The sequence below is a fragment of the Chenopodium album genome, chromosome 19 (assembly GCF_948465745.1).
Source record: "Chenopodium album chromosome 19, dcCheAlbu1.1, whole genome shotgun sequence".
NCBI classification, from domain to species: domain Eukaryota; kingdom Viridiplantae; phylum Streptophyta; class Magnoliopsida; order Caryophyllales; family Amaranthaceae; genus Chenopodium; species Chenopodium album.
The window spans coordinates 12,255,664-12,269,096 of NC_137852.1; the positions used below are offsets into that span (position 1 = coordinate 12,255,664).

General features: G+C 33.3%; 1 long non-coding RNA gene across 2 annotated transcripts; it reads left to right on the plus strand.

Moving 5' to 3' along the window:
• The first annotated feature begins 286 nt into the window (after nucleotides 1-286).
• Nucleotides 287-3,380, plus strand: LOC145595790 (uncharacterized). Of its 2 annotated transcripts, none has more exons than XR_014103012.1 (5): nucleotides 287-397; nucleotides 504-607; nucleotides 1,981-2,146; nucleotides 3,067-3,176; nucleotides 3,302-3,380. It is a non-coding gene; the product is annotated as an uncharacterized LOC145595790 (long non-coding RNA). The 2 variants fall into 2 exon arrangements; XR_014103013.1 differs by having other exon boundaries at nucleotides 3,307-3,380.
• The last annotated feature ends 10,053 nt before the right edge of the window (nucleotides 3,381-13,433 follow it).

The following is a 13,433-nucleotide window of genomic DNA, read 5'->3' on the forward strand; positions in this document are numbered from 1 at the left end:
CCCTTGTGTCTTTGTTAAAATACTTTTATCTCACACTGTATAGTGTGCTTCCGTTTATACCCTCAAGCTATTTTTTATTTTCGTAATTGCCCTCCATGCTTAATTTCAGCACTTTGTCTTCTTGGTCTTCATTTAGTCCTGCTTTTTCCCCTTTTTATGCTCCACCATTAAATTATTCCATTTGCTTTCTCTCTCCTTTGAACCCTTTCTCACTATCACTCCATCTCTCCTTTCTCACTTCATTTTCTCTCTCTTCACTCTTCCCTCTGCACTCATCTCTCCTTAATCCATTTTTTCCAGTCTCTGTAGAGACTAAACCCAAAAACACATACTTTCAGAATATTAGGGTAGTTTCTTCTCCATTGAAGCATATTCCAAGTTTTACATTGAAGCTAAGGTATGATATTTAGCTTTTTTTAATTTCTTTATATATATATATAATCATGGAATATCAATTTGACAATCTAGGGTTTGGTTTAATTTTACAACTATTTAATTGACAGTGTAGAATGGGGGATAGAATTACTTCAATTTCGCACTAAAGTCGAATATTCGAATACCTCGCACTAAAGTCGAATATCAGACTAAATATGCTCCTCCTCAAGAGGTATTATGCAATTATTTTGATTTTTTCTTTGCTACAATCTCAGTAATATTGCTATCAATGGTTACTCTTTCTGCCGCAACACCGCCCCTTTGAGTAGGATGGGTCAGTACTTTTACCACTCTGTCTGTTTTCTCTCTCTTCTACTTTTAAATTACTGTAATTTTTGTCACTAATATCACATTTTTGATTGATTTTCTTGATTGAATATTAATTTGGGTATGCTGATGTATTATTGAATGTGATCGCATCACATGAACCTTATATTTAGTAGGGAGCAAAAGTGAATGCATGGTTCATCTCAGAGAAAGAAGAAAAACAAATCATAAATCATAAATCAATATACTATTCAACAATGTGAGACACGAAAGTTTTCATAAAGTACTTAGCTTTAAAACCTTTTGTTTAATGGAATGTTAATTTGGCTAGCTTGAATATTAAATCTAATACTACCTATGTTACAGGTTATGTGCAACGATTTGACATAAAGTAGAGAGAGAAAATGTCTAATCGTTGCACATAACCTGTAACAGAGGTAGTATAAGTAAATGAGTGATTTTCATGGTGTGACTTGTGAAAGGGTATATATCATGATTTAATGTGATTAAGGGGAGTAATAGAATCTGTGTTTGTTGCAAATTGATGATTTCAAAAAAATTTTGCAAGACATTATTTTTTATTTTTATAAAATTTTCATGTTTTGTTGATAATGTAGCAGATCAAATAGGTCCGAGAACTGTGTGATGAGAGGGAGTATTAATTTTCAAGAACCTAACATTGGTTCTAGGTCTAACAATGGTAATAGGAATTTAGGAAGTAGAAGGTAGTGATTCATAAGCAAAATCGAGTGATATCGGGTCTTAAGATCAATGAAATTTCAGCTCTTGGAAATTTGCAGTAAAAAATCATAAGCAAAATCGAGTGATGTTTGCGTAAAAACTGTATTGGTGAAATGTACATTGATTATTCTTTCACATGATACAAGTTTCATTTATGCAATCATGTTGATGAATGAGAAGAAGTTTAGGTGTCTACTATGGTATGTTTAAGTGATCATAGCAATTTAGGAGAATGTAGTATCTTATCTGCTTATGTAGAGTGAATTACATTATTTGTTTCGCGTGAAGTAAAAATAGTACTCCAATATGGTAGTTTCATGAGAGAGTAGTGAAAGTAAAATTACTGTGAGGAATATTATGAGAATAGGGCTGACCGGGGGGGGGGAGACATGAGATTTTGTGGGATAACACAACATGAGATTTTTTTTCTTTGGTAAGTTGATTAATTATATAAAAATAATGAAAAGAAGTTTGCTGTATTTTCAATTAAATTTTTGGGAAAATGAAATTGATTGACTTTTGTTGTTGATTTTGTAGGAATGTCTCTTATATCAACATATGCAGCTTAGGGGACAATTCTCGCGCCTAATGAGTTTGTGTTACAAAGAGGCAACTGAGGAAGCTGAATATGCTACCTCGAAGAGAAGCCAATTCCAGCAAGGATTCAAATTTGGAGGACCCGAAATCCCAGGAATATATACTGGTATATATATAATTTCAGAATTTTCTGTCAGAGTACTGCCTTTATATTGTATTTACAGTATAAATGTTGATGAGGAAGATGGCGAAGATCTATACAATGTCGATCTTCTCAAGTAATCGTTTTCTCCCTTCTTTTATTTAATTACATTTAAGGAGTGTTCATGTTTCATGCTGTAAATGATAATTTTATAAAATGTTGTTAATGAGTTGGTCATAATGTTTTTGGCTTGGCTCAAAGGGGGTTTTAGTTGATGATGATGGGATTATTTAGAAAGAGTTGTTAATGTGTTGGTCATACTGTTTTTGACATTGCTGTTTAGTAGGGAGAGAGTGAGATATGAACCAGCTGTAGAGTGTCACCATTCTGTAATATAGGTAATTTATGTGTAACTGTGTGTTATCTATAAACCTAAGAATTTTGAAGGAAATATATCTGCTGTTGCTTAGTACTAAAAATTGCAATCCGGATTTCAATACCAAATTGATAGAATTTAGAGGCATTAAAAAAAATCTCGGTTCTCACCATGTGGGGTTTTCCCCTCTCTGGTAATCCATCACTTAACATAGAAGCTAAGTAAACAGTTCTGGATTGTACAAGTTGAAACACAAATGATGGCATCCCATGCTTTGATTACCACTGATAGTTTTGATAAATCTGTTTAGTTTTATCCTGTAATGAAAGCTATCATTTGCACTTGTTCTGGTTGTTTCTTTAGGCTATGCCATATATGCTGCGTATTTTATCGGAGTAGTTAGAGATGAGTTCTTTTATCTCTCTTAGGTTCATAAATTGTCCTACACCGTTGATTGCTTTTTCTACTCGTGGTTTGGACTGTTGTTTTAATATGCTTGGTTGCTGCTTTTGTAAGTCCCCAATAAATTAGAGGACAAAATACTTGATGACATAGTCTCTTAATGCAGAGAGTTAGGGCAGTGGGTTACTCTCAGCCTATCAATATCGGTGAAATATTTTCCGAAGGGTCTCTGAATCCATATGCTGATGGAGATAATCCTTACGCATTTAATTAAAGGTAGAAAATTATATCCTTGTATCTTTCTACATAAAATAATGCTATTTAATTCTTTTTACGCTCATGTTGGTTATTCATATGTTTGTTTTTGATGTTGGGTATATCGCTTTGCGATCTTTTGTTAGGTCAGATAAATGTGTTCAAATCAGAGGGGTGGATTGGAAAAGCTATGGAGAATCGTAGCCTTCTGTTCACTCAATTAAGGTACAATTTTTTTGTTTTTTCTTTCCCTACAATTTGGTATACATTAGAGGCATAGATAGCAGATTTAGGAAAGTCATGAACTATACAAATCTAGGGTTTTGGATTTGGAGTGTATCTTAAATTTGGAACTTGTATAACAAGTTTTGAGTGTAATTAAGAAACGCAAGTTATAAACAGAAGTTAAAAATATTAATATTAAATTATGGTCCTCTTCTCATGAATAATGTTGTGGTAGAAGTTAGGGTTGTTGGTTACTAAACATCTTATTGCTTTTACAGAGGAAGGTCAAGTAATTTGTCAACAGATCCAACATCTGTAGGTCAGGGGATTGTTAAGGCTAAATCTGAGAGAAGCTCACTGGAAATGAAGAACTTTGAGATGATCTCGAGAAGATACAAATTCAATTTTTTAGGTAAATAATTTTATATTTATACTGAATCAACTTCCAAAGTTGTTTTGCCTTGATAAAATATTGGCAGATAAGTGGAGAATGTGTGCTTATAGACTAGAGTCATCTACTCATCTCATAAATAAAAAAAAAAAGAACATGAAGAATTATCTTTAGTGACAAATTTTGGGATAAATTTGTTGCAACACTTTTGAACATTTGTATAGAAAGGTAGCGAGAATGAGAGTGGGGCTAGGAGAGAGAGATAGGGCGAAAGAGAGAGTGAGAAACAAGGCCACGAGAGAGCAATAAGGGTCAAAAGAGATAGAAATAGAACAATAAGGGAAAGTGGGTCTAGGAGAGAGAGATAGGTCGGGGAAGAGTGAGAGGGAAAGCCCGAGAGAGAAAAGGATAGAGAGGTCGGAATAAAGACGCAGATAGAGAGAAGAGAAGTTAGAGAAGTTGAGAAAAATAAAGGGGGTTAGGGAGAAAAGGGGAGGAAGAGGGCTTGGGGGAAAAGGAAGCAAGTGTGGAGAGGGAGAGGGAGAGGTGGAAAAAAGGAGAGAGAGGGAGGAAAAAAAGGGAATATAGGGCAGGCTAGGAGAGAAGAGTATGGGCACACCGTGAGAAGAAAGGGGTCAGGAGAGAGAGAAAGAAAAAGGGGTAGGGAGAGAGATAGAGGGTGAGAAAAAGGGGTTAGGAGTGAGGAGCCGGAAGAAGAGAGAGAGATAGTGTAATCCCCCATATTTTTAACTTAATCATAATTTATTTATATATTATTCTTACAATTATATTTATGGCAATTTCATTAAATAAATTATTTTTATGAAAAGATTTAAGTAAACTAATGTGATTTTACTAATTTACAACCAATTTTAACATTGTAGCCCAATTAGCACGGTCAAAACGGTTTGACAGTTCGGTTTCGGTTCGGTTTGAAATCGGTTCAGTATTTAATCGGGTCGGTTTGGAATCGGTTTAATTGTCTCACGGGTCGGTTTTGGTTCGGTTTAAATAGTTATCGGTTCGATTCGGTTTCGGTTTATTCTTAAGCGATTTTAATTCGGTTCGGGTTGTAAACAGTCCGGGTAGTAAACGGTTCGGTGCAGACGGGTTGCGGTTTGTAGACGGTGCGGTGTAAACGGTTTTTATCCCGGTTCAAACAGTTTCAGGTTGGAAACGGTTTCGGGTTAGAAACAGTTCAGTTCTTTTTTGGTTCAGTTTATAACTGGTTCGGTTCTTTTTCGGTTCAGTTTTTAACTGGTTCGGTTCTTTTTCGGTTTAGTTTATAACTGGTTCGGTTCTTCGATGGTTTAACCACTTTAACGTTATTCATATCGGTTCCATTTCAAGTTTACTAAATTACGGTTAGGGTCGGTTTCGGTTTCAAAAAGTAAATTGTTTATCGAGTTGTTTGGATTCGGGCAGTTAAATGGTTTTGGTTTGAAATTTGATAGTACTTGCTAACCTTTTGCGTTCACAAGTTTTATATAAAGTCGGCAAGTCGCAAATCATTTCATATTTAGGCATCATATTATAAACAAATTCTCATTGATTTTATAAAACATATTATGTTATGTTTCAAGTTTAGTCATACTGATCTTACTAGTTTATTACGAAGTAGATTATAAGAGTTAGTGTATTAATGTATTATTGTTTTACAATTAGGTTATTATATGCTTCTTATTTAATCATTTAATCTATTTAATTATATTCCCGTTAAAAAAATAATAAAAAATCCATTTAATTATATAAAAAAGATTGTAAACGGTTCGATTTAGAAGCGGTTTGGTTCATAAACGGTTCGGTTTATAACCAGTTCGGTTTACAATCAGTTCGGTTTTTAAATGGTTCGGTGCAAACGGGTAGCAGTTTGCTAACGGTTCGGTGTAAGCGGTTTTTTTTCCAGTTTAAACGGTTTCGGGTTGGAACCGGTTTCGGGTTAGATACGGTTCGGTTCTTTTTCGGTTCGGTTTTCTTTCGGTTCGGTTTATATTTGGTTCGGTTTGTTGACGGGTTCGGTTCTTATACGGTTTAACATTATTCGGGTCGATTCGGTTTCGGGTTTACTAAAATACGGTTCGGGTCGGTTTTCGGTTTCAAAAAAATCGATTTTTAATCGGTTCGGTTCTCATTTGGGTCGGTCGGTTTCGGGCAGTTAAACGGTTTCGGTTTGAAATTTGACAGCACTAAGCCCAATACCCAAATATTACTCCTAATCTAATTAGGAAACCCAAAGCCCAAATAAAACCCTCAAAACCCTTACTCTTCTCCTCCTTCTCACGTAAAAAAAAAAAAAAAAAAAAAAAAAAAAAAATGGAGAAAGCTTTCATTTTTCTTTCTCCTCTTTCCTTCTGATTTCACGAGCACAAAAAAAAAAAAACGAAACTGCTGCTGCCGCCCACCACTGCTGCCGCCCACCACCTGCTGCCACCGCCGCGCCGCCCAGCACAACCACCCTGCAGTTTGTCTCCCTCCCTTCTCCTTCCCCTTATTTCTCTTCCTCTTATTTCTCTTCCTCTTATTTCTTGTTATTTTGATTAAAGCTTCAATTTTTTTATTTGTTTTCAATTATAAAATTATTGTTATTAGGCTTTGATAGTATGTATAATTTACAAAAGATTATAAATTTATGGGTCTTGTATGTTTAAATTATTATATTAATTTTCAGATTTGGGTATGTATGAATTTAGGGTTTAAAGTGTTGATTTTTCATGTTTTAAGGCTTAATAACGTACTAAACAAGTTACTTAATTATTCTATGTTCAAAGTATGTCAAAGTATGATTATTTTGGTTGTATATAAATTTTCAGATTTATTAAAGTTTCAATTTTTATGGACAAGTAGTGTTAATTTCATGTTTTTATGCTTCTAAACCTATAAAATAATTATTGTGGGTATTTTGTGATTGAAAAAGCTTTGAACTTTATATTCTAACTTTAAAAATAATTTTCAGATTTCATACCTTTTATTTTGAAGCCTCTAATTGCATTGAATTGATATATTCTTGGGTTTTTAACTCACTAACTTGCTATATAATGACTATTTCAAATAATTATGCTTATGGGGTTATTTTATATGCTTAAAACAAATTTTCAGATTTATTTAACCACTTTAAAGTTGCTGTAATTTGATATAAAACACTATATTTTCATGATTTTAACACATAAACTTGTAGTTGGGATGTTGTACTACTAGTTTTGGCTAATTGGAGTAATTTAAAGGCTTTATTTTAATGGTTTGAGAGGTTTTAAAATGCTTTAGTATTGCTGTAATTTTAATTGCTTTGGTATTGATTTATTTCTTATTGGTTGGTTTAGGAGAGGACTTTGTAGAAGGCGATTTCTAGTTTCTAAAGTGGCCAATCGAATTGTTTACTCAAGGTACGTACAAGTTACAAAACCTTGCTTTTAGGTGCATGTTTAAGGACGGATCGAGAACTTAGTATCATGTCTAGGGATGACTGGGTTAAATTGTTTGGTTATACATTGTGAATTTCATTTGACGTGCACTATTCCTTGTTGCAATTATTGGTTATGTTCTGATTATGCAAAGTGTGCTTAGAGGCAAAGGTATGTGATTGGTGAAATGACTTAATTATTACTCATTCATGTTTAATGAAATAGGATGAGTAAAGGAAGGATTCATGTCTTATAAGACAAGGTTAAGAGTTTGGGGTGCCTTATGCACTCAAGGTGTTCATACACCGAGGTAGTAAAGGAATAAATAATAAATCTTGTTTTGTCACTAATAAATCAAGAATTGAAATCGAAAACTTGCCTTGCTTGATTTAATTGTGTTTGGAATGTTTGTTTGTTATGCATATGAGTCATCACCAAGTTTAAACATGTAAATCACGTAAAGTGCAAGATGGATGAGCAATAAAACTCTGGATTTGTGCACATCTGGAGTAATGACAATCAGGGGTTGGGGTATATGGGGTATTAGCCGTGTACTTTTCTCGAGGCCGTCTGATCTACGAGTCTCTTATTTCAAATATATTTCTTAAAACTAGGAGTTAGGTGAGATCTCATACTAACTACGGTCACGGAGTCGCGCCCGTGGTCGTTGGATGTTTATTGATGTTTCCGAAAGGAGGCATGGGGTTTTTCTTTATTGATGTTCCAAATGGGACATGGGTTGGACAACCTTGTCTATTGCTAAATCCAATGAATAAATTGAAATGAGTTAGCTACTATTAACTAGTGAAGTATTAATAAATTGGATAGTTGAGTCGTGTGTTGAGTTTGTTATTTAATGATGCGTATGGTTGATTATTAGTAGCATGTTAAGTATTTCTTAATTTATTTCGCAACTTGTATGTACTCAGCTTTGCTGATTGCGTGCTTTTGTGTGTGTCCTTCTTTGGTCATGGCCTTCGCCTTTCAATGACCCTGTGACGATCCAATTTTTACACTTCTAATATTGGGGAGCAGAATAACCGCAAGTTCTTACACATGCAGCATTCATCAGGGTTGTGGGATCTTGAGTAGAGAGTTGGTTGCTTGCATTTCATTTCCTTTGCAAGTTTGATTTTATTTTAACTCGATTTTATTTGACAATATTTCTTTTGGTTTAAGTTTGTTTAAACACTGAATTTAATCACTTACTATTTCTTTTGGGTTTTGAATAAGGGCCTTAATGGTTCCAACTTGTAATACTTATTTTGATTTAAATCCTTTATTTTGAGGTTTATTTATAACTGTTTTGGTTTTCCGCTGCTAATTTCTGAGATAGCCTTAACGTTTGAACACGTGGCGGTAGCACACCAGTAATTCTCTTGGATTTGTTCAGGTTATATACAGGTTTCTCACAGGTTTTTAAGAGAGAATTATTGGGGTGTTACAGATAGCAAGAAAGAGGAGTTGAGAGAAAGAGCGAGTGAAATAAAGGGAGAATGAGAAGCAAGGCTACGAGAGAGCACTAGGGGTCAAAAGAGATAGAATTAGAACAATAAGGGAAAGTGGGGCTAGGAGAGAGAGATAGGTTGGGGAAGAGAGAAAGGGATAGAGAGGCTGGAATAAAGAGGCGGATAGAGAGGAGATGTAATACCCCAAAATTTCCTTTGCTAGTATAATCTTTTAAATTTATTATTTTAAAATATATATATTAATTATTTAATATTTTCGGTTTAGTATTTAAAAAAAAAAATTGACTTTGGATAATTTACAAAAACTGATTTTGCATACTGGAAAAAAAATTGGCAAAGGTGGATAAAGGCTGATAACAAAATCAGTTAAAATTTTGATCCTATCCCATGAACTTTCTAGACTCTCAAGATTGATTTATAAATATATGTTTCATCTTTCTAATACTGTCATTACGATTTCAAAAAAAAAAAAAAAAAGTTTCGAAGCCGAAATACCGACTTTGGAAAGCAACTCGTCACTTTCCTCATTGTTGGGTTTAATAATTGATCATTACTATCTACTTTATTTAATTACTTACCGATCTTCTCCTTGGTCCGCTTAATTAGACTTTGTGTTTGATGATTCTGGCTCTTGGGTTCGAAAGTTTGGTAGGTAATTATGATGATGATGATGATATAATATCTCACGTTTAACTCATCAATTAGTTCATCTAGTTGTCTATTTTTGGGGTGATTAGACTATGGGTGGTGATAAATCAAATTTACGCTCAATTTTTTTCCGTTAGTCGTATAATTATCTAATTTAGGCTATTTATTTGTTTATTTGTAGATGGAGGCTACTAGGTGATCATTCCAGAGGTTAATTGCCTTGAGATTTTACGCACGATCAAGGTAATTTTCAATGTCCATCATCTTTAGAATCCCGTTAGGAAATTGTTTTGAAATAATATGTGTCAAATACGTGCTTATGTAATTATATGTGATGAGTGTGCTATCGTATGATAATATGGAATCATATATATTATATATGAGTTTTTCTATTTTGTGAACTAGTATATGTAATTTCAAAAAAAAATATGATTATTTGTTATCGTATGAGTTATTTTATATAAATATAATCTTGGGAATTAGATGATTGATTATATATAATTGATGGTCTCTAAGGCCTATTGAGAATCGAGTTATAATTAGAATGTCATGTGGAACGACTATGTGCTAATAATACTGGAATTGAAATATTGTTACTTGGGATTAATTTGATTTGTGCAATGCTTGTGACTGGATGATTTAATCTAATAAAATGTACAGTGAAATTTAACTTAAGAAGGGAAATGAAACCCGAAAGGGTGAAGAACAGGTTGCCCACTAGTAGTTATGGTTGCTACTAGTTGGTTTAAATTATTGAATATTGCTGTTAGTCTTCCTCCTAATCACTGGGTATTAGTGAGGGGTGTGCACACTAGGGACATTCTGTTTTATTTTATGGCCATTTGGGGTTACGCGCGACCCTCTGTAAAGTAGGTGGTGACAGGGACTAGTCCCGGCTTACTGGCGTTCTCTTTCCCTTTCTTAAATAAAGTAATAATATGTTATGAGATAATTTGAACTTGGTTGAGTATTATGATGTCTATGAAGTTATATTATGTGTAATATGTTTTGAACTAAAATTATTTATTTTACGGGATGGAGTTGGAATTACTCAGTTTATCTGATTTTTGGGAGTTTTCTCTCTTTTCCTTGTTTCTGATTTATTTTGTAGGTTGGTAAGAGGGTACTCGGTTACGTGTGAGGAGACGTTAGAATAATCACATAGCTAAGACAATTTAGTTATTTCCGAGTTTAATTATTTCCTTTTAACTAGTGTTTTCAAAATAATTGCAGTTTTGATGTAATGACTATATTTTATTTTGCAACAACTTAGACCACTTAGTTTATTTAAATATTATGTTATTTTTGCTTTGCATTTATTTTCTACGGAAAATAAGTGTAGCAGTAACACTCCCAGAGCTCGATGGTTGGTTTTTTTTTAAAGTTAAAGGTTACTCTTATTGTTTTTAAAGACTCGACTTTTGGGGGTGTTACAGGAGAAGTTAGAGAAGTTGAGAAAAATAAAGGGGGTTAGGGAGAAGGGGGGGAAGAGGGCTTGAGGGAAAAGGAAGCAAGTATAACCTATAATTTTCAATGTCTTTTATAGGATAGAATAGGGACAATGGATTAAAGAAAGAAAAAGACTAAGAAAAAGAGTATGGGCCATGGGCTTTTAAAGGAATGAAATAATGACCGAGTGATATGGGAACAAGTTTGACCTATAATTTTCAAAGGCATTAAAAAATAGTGGGAGAGAGAGATGGAGAGAGAGGTGAGAAACAATTTAAGAGACCATTCTAAGCGTTTAATTGTTGAAGAGACTTAGATGCTATGGAGGAAGGAAATAGAGAGAAAAAAAAATGATATATGAAATAAAGAAGATAAAATTGCAATGGGTTTGAAGGAAGGAACAAGGATGAAAAATTGTTTAGTGTAATTTTACTCTTATTAGTACACTATTCTTTTACTTGAGCTCTATAACACTTTTTGCTACTCAATACAGTCGATACCATACCCTAAAATTTGATATAATTATTATCTAAGACAATTTAATTAATTTTCCTTTTTTTAGATTACTTAGACATTGTTAAATGTTTTCCCCCTTTCTATTTTTGTTGAATTGCTTGCTTATTAATCTTATTATTGTTGAATGTTTTCATACATTTTGGAGTGATTAGTATGTATGATGGATTTCAGTTGTAAAATCAATTGTGGTTATTGTATATATCACATGTTCTTTGTAGGATTTGCTTGTAAATGATATGTTGTTGTATTTTGCGTATTTATTTCTTATTCTCCTGTTTGAGTTTGGATTGTCTAGGATTTGCAGGTAAGTATTGCATTGGAGTTTTCCTGTATTTTGGTTTTCTTATTAGCTTATACATACATGGTAATGTGTTTATTTTCATTGAATTCAAATTTTTCAATATGTTTGGCAGGAAAGCGGTGGTGTTTATTTACTTATTTTATTTGATGCTGCAGGTTAATAATCATGTTGGCCGAGGATTTAAAGCCAGTGAAGGATACCGACCATTCGAATGTTGCTCGATCTTAGATGTGAAATCAGAACCAATTAAGCAAGATGAGTTGTGATGGGTGTAACAGAGGATAGTGCTTTTTATAATTAATCAAAGGTAACTTTTATTTCCACAAAGAATATGTTGTACAAGATGCAGCCTTCGATGATGTATACAATTTTTAAAGGGTGAGTAAATTATTTAGGCATGAGCAAACTATACGGAGGTGAGCAAACTATTTTAGGGTAATGTAATTTGAATATGATTTTTAGAGTGAGAAAATTCTTTGGGGGTGAACAAATTATTTAAGGGTAATTTGTATATAGGCAAACTATTATGACATTTAGGGAGTGAGAAAACTACTTAAAGGTGTGTGTATGATTTCTAGGGTTTAATAAATTCTATAAGGATAAGTAAATACTTTAGGGGTGAGTAATTTTTAAAAACGTGAGGTAATTTTATACAATATTAATATACTTATAGACAATATGAATAATATTTCTATACTTAATTACAAAATGCTTAATTATTCTTACATATTTGACAAACATCAAATTATAATTATTTAACAAAACAATAACAATCGTTTCTACTCCTTAACGATAAATACAACAATAAGTATTATTACATATTCACTTACGCTACTATATTACCGATGCTTAATATTAGTTTATTGGGCTATCGCGCGCATCGCGCGCGATGGCACAACTAGTTTTGAATTAAACTAGGGATACAGCTAGCCATCGTAGGGGAGTTATAAATTCGAACCTCAAAGTTTGCGTACTTTGAGTTGTTGTTGAATTATTTGTCTTAGGACGATCAATAAAAGATTTTATCTTAATTTATTTAATTGTTGAAAAATGATTTGTGATATGATTATTTATTTTAAAAATGATCATATATATTATAACTCGCCATTGTACGCATTACTATATAAAAAAAGGCAATCAAAGCTATTGCATCATTCTATAACTACAATAGGAGTGTTATGGAGAGGACAAAACCCTCATTGAACACCCTGGCACAAAGGCTACGTAGTATATTTCCCTGCAACTAGATAGTCTTTGGACCATATAATGGAGGAGATAACATTTATGAGCTACGAGCTGAGTATTTAACTGATGATGTATGAGTACATCTTAACTCTTTCCTATAATCATAAACTATAAGCTTTTCCTAGGATAAAAATCGAGCCAATGACACAGTAACTAAAGCAAAATACATCTTCAAACAACCTCTTAATCAAAAGCATAAGACTATAGTACCTCATATGTAAGACATAACTGCTACATTCCGTAAAAGACTCATCAAATGAGTTGCTTTGTTTGATTCCCCTATAAACACAACTAATCAAAAGTATTACTCTTATGTTTTTTTTTTTTTTTGGTTTATCATTTTAATGGTATCCAAGCAATTACACTCCACCACTACGAAGGTACCATTATTGCATTCATCCGTCAACTCCACCAATCTTGAGTTGTCCCAACTCTAACCAGGTACGGGCGTCTCCGAATAGTATGTTTATTCACCTCTTCGTATAACATAAATAAATAGATGATGTACTCCCTACTCACCAGCTGGCTACTTCAGCTAGAAGACGTCAGTTAGTTATTTGTATTAGGTTCTGTTTGTTTTGAGTTGCCCTTTGTCAAAAAAAAAAATAGATTGCACAAACTTTACATTTCCTTTAG